A 6,521-nucleotide genomic window follows, 5' to 3' on the forward strand; every position below is an offset into this window, starting at 1 on the left:
AAATCACTCTATGATAGAGCAAAGTTAGATGGGATGGGATAGGGAGATGTGGGGTTCAGCATGGTAGGGGAGAGGTGGGATGGGATAGAACGGGATAGGGAGAGGTATGGTGTGTTACAGAAAGAAGAGGTGGGATGGATGCTTACACAATGCCAGTGCACCTCGACATGGTGACAAACCTCCTAATGTCCTGCAGTGATTTTACAGGGGCCTAATTGCCTCTGAGGGATGGAGATTACAAGCACCATTCCCACCTTTGACCACCAACAAGGAAACTAGCCCTAGAAGTGAGCTCCATCTGGAATGGGTCCACTTGTTCATCTCTTGTTCAGGTTAAGGTAAACAACGTGTACCTCCCCATTACAGATGAAGCCAGAAGGTACATTTGTAGGACTCATCACAGTTACAGTGGAAAAAGGCTCATCACGCTCATGATTTTAAAAAGAAGAGAAAGCATCCAGATGCCCTCAAGGCATGCTTTATTAAAGGAAGGGCTATTTTCTCTTCCAGCTGTGTGTTCAAGACTACTAAGCATCAGAGGCTAATGCTGATTTTCTGCAGTCTTCACTCTGGAGTAATAGAGAGGGATTTAATCAATAGGGGGATACAGAAATGTAAATAGGTTTTTGTAAAGATAGCTCTGAAAATCTATACAATATAATGGAGAACTAGAAGACTCCCATATAATTATTAAATACCCTATAAAAGATCCATGGAAGGAATAATTCTCCGTTAGTTAAAAATACATAAAAAGAGGTATGCCATTTATATCAGCATTTTCCAATAATAGCATAAAATAACTGTTGTAATGAATGAGATCAATAGTGTATCCCACCTGATGTCTGCAAATACGCAAGAGCAATGCATTGTAGGTGGTTGTATTTGCAACAGAAGAGTTTTTTCCTGGTCCCATTAACTAAGGACTGATGTACCTGGATGCATATCTAGTTTAGACACCTTCCAGGCTTTCTTCTTTGGTTCTACTTTTATTTTTTAATATATAATAGGTAACTGATAGTAGCAGTTATTATTTCTTGTTTTATCCTTGTGCCTAAAATGTGAATCCCTGATCATGATGTTATTGCTTTAGGCACTGTGCAGAAGAGAAAGCAAGCTATAGAACCAAAGATGTCACAATACAAACTAATCAGCTTTTAAATCAAAAGATATGCTTGACATTTTGGGTTTTGTTTTAGGAATTAAAGCCAGTAGGGTATCTTCCTTTGTCACCATTTACATGTGTTCCTTTTGCATGATGTCTTATTTTAATATTCTGAGTAGGAAGAGCATCCACCGTGCTTTTACCATCCCACATTCTGTGTTATACAATTTCCTTGTGTCTTCTTATCCCCCTGCCTCTTAACTGTGTCTTGTTTACAGTAGCCAGTCTCAAGTTTTATTCTTTTTCGTATTTTCATATTGGGAAGAATATTTTCTTTGTGATGATATTGCCCTACTGTATGCTTTCCTTGTAGTAGGGAATATCTACAGTCATGGAAACAAGCTAATCCATGTACAGGAAAAATCAGGAACGCCTAACTCGGTACTTTGTCTTTTATATGCATGCAGACATTATTGCTAAGATGAAGGGGAAAAAAAACAAATTCCACCATTTGCAGTAAAAGTTCCCTTCAGATTAGATAATAATGAGAATGGCAATAATTGCAGGGGCTTTAATATCCCCTGTTGCAAGCATTAAAGATTTCTATTGGGAAAGGTCACAAAATAATACATTATTTAGACATGGAAAAGTGGCACTGTAAGAATAAGAGAGTAAGAGCACCTAAGAGACTGTCCTCTTTGGAGTCATACCATTTACTCACTTAAGCCCCAGTGCTATTCAGGCCACGCAGCCTGGGCGGGCACCCTGTGCTTCCTAAATGCTGTGGGCATCGTCCCACAACCCAAGTGGTTGTAGAGTGCCAAAATCTGTAGGAAGCTGAAATTCTGGAAAGAATACCAAAGGAGGTGATAAAACAGCTGCTACTTGCAAGATTTGCAAGCAGTGCTGTAGTCCTGCTCCCACAGAACTGAGTGGGAGTTTTGTTACTGATACCTCAGAGCACAGGCTTAGCCCATCTCATCCAAATCCTGAGCTGCTCATTATCTTCACTCTGCACCTGCTTCTTATCTCCAGATTGAATCTGTAAGCAAAAGTGGCCTCTCAAATGTACTGAAGAAACCACGGTGAATTTCAACACAACTGAAGTGCTGTAACCAAAACGTTTTGCCCCTCTATGTTATGCTGATTTATCATCAAAATACAAACACTGACTCAGTTCTGCAGCCTTTGCAGGAGCTTTGGTGACAGAGCTTTCTCTTTTCAGCAGAAATGAGTAAGTAATATCTCAAAATCTGTAGATTATCAAGAAGCGAATGCTGCTTTTTTTATATTTGTCCTCACTGGGATAATCCCAAATTCTTTGGCCAGATATGGGTGATGACTTCTTGCAAATGTCTGAATCTGGAGATTAGAGTGGATAAAGCAAGTGAAATTAGTGTTGACTTTATCAGCATTAGCATACCCTCGATTGTTTCAGTTACTTTTTTAGAATATAACAATACTGTTGGATCCCTCTACTCTGTATCTTATCTCCAGCAGCCAAGACTAGATGCTTAGTAAAACAATGTAAAAAAAAAAAAGACCGTGTATTCTTCTCCTATTTAACTTACAATTTTCCAGCAACTAGTGAGGTAGGGAATTCTGGAACTCGGTTGTATCTAAGCTACTAAGCTTAGTTAGCTAACAGTGGTCCTGTTCTCTAGTTTAAGTCTTTTTGAGCCTGTTTGTGGTTTTGCTTTCCTCAATGTGCTTTGATAATTCTTCATCGTGTAAGAACAGTTTCAAGGCTTCACAATTGTTTCTTTAAGGGGTTTTTTGTTGTAGAGGCAGTAAATGAAATCTCTTTTTTTGACCTTCTCTTTGTCATTATTTTCCAGACTTCAAATGGGTTTCCCTTCAGCTATTCCTCTTTCAAGCTAATGCGTTTTTCTTTATTTCCAGTGTGAAACTTTATCACTATCCTCTCTATCCTTTCTGATTTTACTAGAAAACACTACTTTCTTTAAAACTTCTGATTCTTCTAAAATGAGTATTGAATTTTGGTGGATCTGGAATAGGCAAGAGCTGTGTGGCCGAGGGACTCGGAAGAACTCTGAGCATATTAGTCTGATGACTTTGGGGGTCCCCTTGTCACCTAAGAGGGGAGCTACTAATTCTGAGCATTCCATTCCCCTTTTTGACCACTTACTAGCCCCACACAGACATTTTTAGAGAGCTTTCCACTTCAACCTCCAGATCTCCTGCAGCAAAGTGATAGCTCGAACCAGTGTCTATGTATGCAGAGCTAGGGTTATTTTTTCCCTTGTACATTACTTTGCACTTATCACTGCTGAATTTCATCTGCTATTTTATCACCCAGTCACTCAGTACAGTGAGATAGCATTGCCTCGACACCTCTCCAGTTCTATCCTCTATGCATATAGCAACTGCAAAGCAGCTTAGATACAACATATTGCAGATGTTTAAGTAAAAATGCGCAAAGCAAAGGCTGTCTCTTCTCACCCCTCATCCCCCCCCCCTTTTTTTTATGCTTTTTCATTTCTCTACAGAGCATTTTGCAGTTGTGGGTACAAGGAGAATAATTGCACAAATGCAAAATTGCTGCAGATAAGAATTGCTTGCTGTAAAATTGCACTGTCTGTAATGCCCTTGCACATGATACTCCAGGAGCAGTTTTATTGTGGTGCATGACTGTTTCCTTCTTTGGGGGTTTGGATATGCAGAGGAGCAAAGGTTTTAGCTCTGCACAGGGATGCTGGTTCTCTCCGAATCTGGTATGTGGGGGGCAGGCAAGTGGGGAGAACCTGTGACACCACTCTGGGAACCCCTGAGCCCCCAGCTTTGCAGTGGGACAGCCCATGCACTTGACTCTGTTGCTCCCTAAACCCTGTCTCTGGTATAACCCTGTTGTTCCTGACCATCTTCAGGGTCAGACAGGAGGCTCGTGTCTTTTAAGGCAATAAGAACAGGAACAAAGAGTCTTCACATTTTCCATCCGCTACTGAGAATGAGAGTTGCCTGAAAAAAAGTCTTTTCGACTTGACATCGCAAAAATTTTCTATCTAACGTAAAAAGTGCCACAAAATAGAGCTTTATTATCTTACAGCTAACCCTCAGTTTTGAAGACAACAAAAATGCCACGTCCCAATTTCTGATTAAGGAGTATTTTTAACCGAGATGTTTTTTTAGCCTAGATGTATGATAGATTGGGGGGGGGGAAATGGGTTTCATTGACTTTTAAAACAACCTCCATTTCAAGAAAGAAAGGAAACAAAAAAAAGCCTTTTGTTCTGTAACAGATACCAGCCTTAAGCACAAGTACAGTTCTCTCAAATCTGAAACGTCATGGCCAGATTTATATTCTCCCATTTGAATGAGGGTGCTGGAAGATGAGATTTTAATTCTGTTGAAATACACGAGGTATTTAAGATTACTGCTTTCACTTACATTGTTCCTGTTTCTTCCCAGTTATCATCACCCCTACACAAAATGAAGGGAGTGCTGTGTGCATCTCTGTGTACATACCTGCTCCCAAAGCTATGAGCATCTCACGTTGGGAAGAAGAGGGATGACAAACTGCGGAGGTAAGATATTAAAGAAACCGATTTCCTTGTTTCTTTAAACGATTACTTTTTCCTTCTGATGTCCTGCTTTCCTCTTGATGTCCTTTGAGATTCTGCACACCTTCTCTCTGCAGAGTCTCAGATTGTTGTAACTGCTTCACTAAGGTCAAGGCCTGTGCAAGCTACCATGCAAATTCAAAAGCAGTCTCGGAGGTATAGTCATAATTCAACAGCATGACTGCTAATGTCAGCTCAGATTCCTCGAGAATGAACTGTGGTTTGTTGCCACATGTTAAGGAGTAGAAGCACTTGGTTTCTAGGATTTACCTAATCCAAATACAGGAAGCTAAAACATTTGACTTGTCAAAATGATCATAAGGTTATAGAGGGAATGACAAAGACGCCAGACAAGTAAAATCCAGGAAATAAGCACAGTTTAACCATAACATAAGTTCAGCCTCTGAACACAGTGTCTCACCTTTCTGATGCACTCATTTCTTCATTTTTTCTGACTGAAATTCTCCAGGCAGGAAATGTCATGTATTTGAGGAAGTGCTGAGCATCATGATGGTATTTAGCAAGTATTTCATACCACCTCTCCTGCTATTTCTTAGATTTTTGATGAGAACTATTAGAAGTGACTTGCCCATTGTGACCCAAATGGAAATAAAAAAAAATGCAATGAGCCATAGCTACGTGACCTCAAGCCAAACGCTTCAAACTCATGGACCTAAATATAGACGCCTAAATAAATGGCCTGATTTTCAGAAGCACTATGCAACTCTGAGGGTTGTAGGTGCTCTGAAAAATCAAGATGCTTATGTAGGCATCTAAATACAGACTGAGCTGCTGAATTTGTTATTTAATCTGCTTCAGAATGTAAAGAACTAAGAAAACTAAGGTACTGAAAATACTATTTTTACATGTGCTGTGTAGGAAGCCACAGAGTGTAATTAACTGTGAGAAACAATTTACTCCTATAAAGCTAATAGTATGGAAATTATTGTTTATTAATTGTTGAGAAGTAGAATTTAGGAGCCCTAGTTCTGGAGCAGAGCTAGACAGTTTTGATTGAGAAGTCCATTGTACTAGATTTCTTTGCCTTTTAGTAATCTTTATCCATAATTATAGAGATTGACACAGAAATGCTTTTAAAAATTTCAGGTTAAGGATTTTTGTTTATATAGAGGAAACTTAAAGCATCATTTATATGTTTCATCCTCTTGAAGTGTGATCCATCCATGGTTTTAAAGCTTTTTGTGGGTTTTTTTTCCTTCCTGAGATCCTCATTCCATTATTTTGACACTTTTAGGTGACTGTTGAAGGCATAACTGGAATATCATCAGAAGCAGAGGACCTGATATAGTTGAAGATGTCCCTACTCATTGCACGGGGTTAGACTAGATGACCTTTGAAGGTCTCTTCCAACCCAAAAAATTCTGCGGTTCTCTGATTGTGAATGAGGAGTTACTGGTCAGCACATGACATCACCTGCACATTCAGTTAATAGAAAATAAGCAGCTCAAGCAGGTAACTAACAACTGAGACTCTGTTTTTGTGCCCGAATTATGCCTAGAAGTAAAAACTTACGCACACAGCCTTTTTCAACACTTCTACTATGATATGCTTTGTTTAGGCACATTATATATATATAATATATATACTATATATATTTGTATGCTTATATATAGTGTTATTTTGATGTATTATGGCACTGATCTTCTAGCACATCAGTGATTGACAGTTGGCCCCTAGATGGTGCCAGCGCCTGTAAACTGCCAGCCCTTGTGCAAGGTGAACACTGGAGATGGTAAAATGGAAATGGTCTTTGTGACACAGATATTCTTGGGCAGTCATAGCTTCCACGACACTGAGTCATTGTGGCAAAACAACCT

This window comes from Nestor notabilis, unplaced genomic scaffold (genome assembly GCF_000696875.1).
Source record: "Nestor notabilis isolate BGI_N333 unplaced genomic scaffold, ASM69687v1 scaffold15502, whole genome shotgun sequence".
NCBI classification, from domain to species: domain Eukaryota; kingdom Metazoa; phylum Chordata; class Aves; order Psittaciformes; family Psittacidae; genus Nestor; species Nestor notabilis.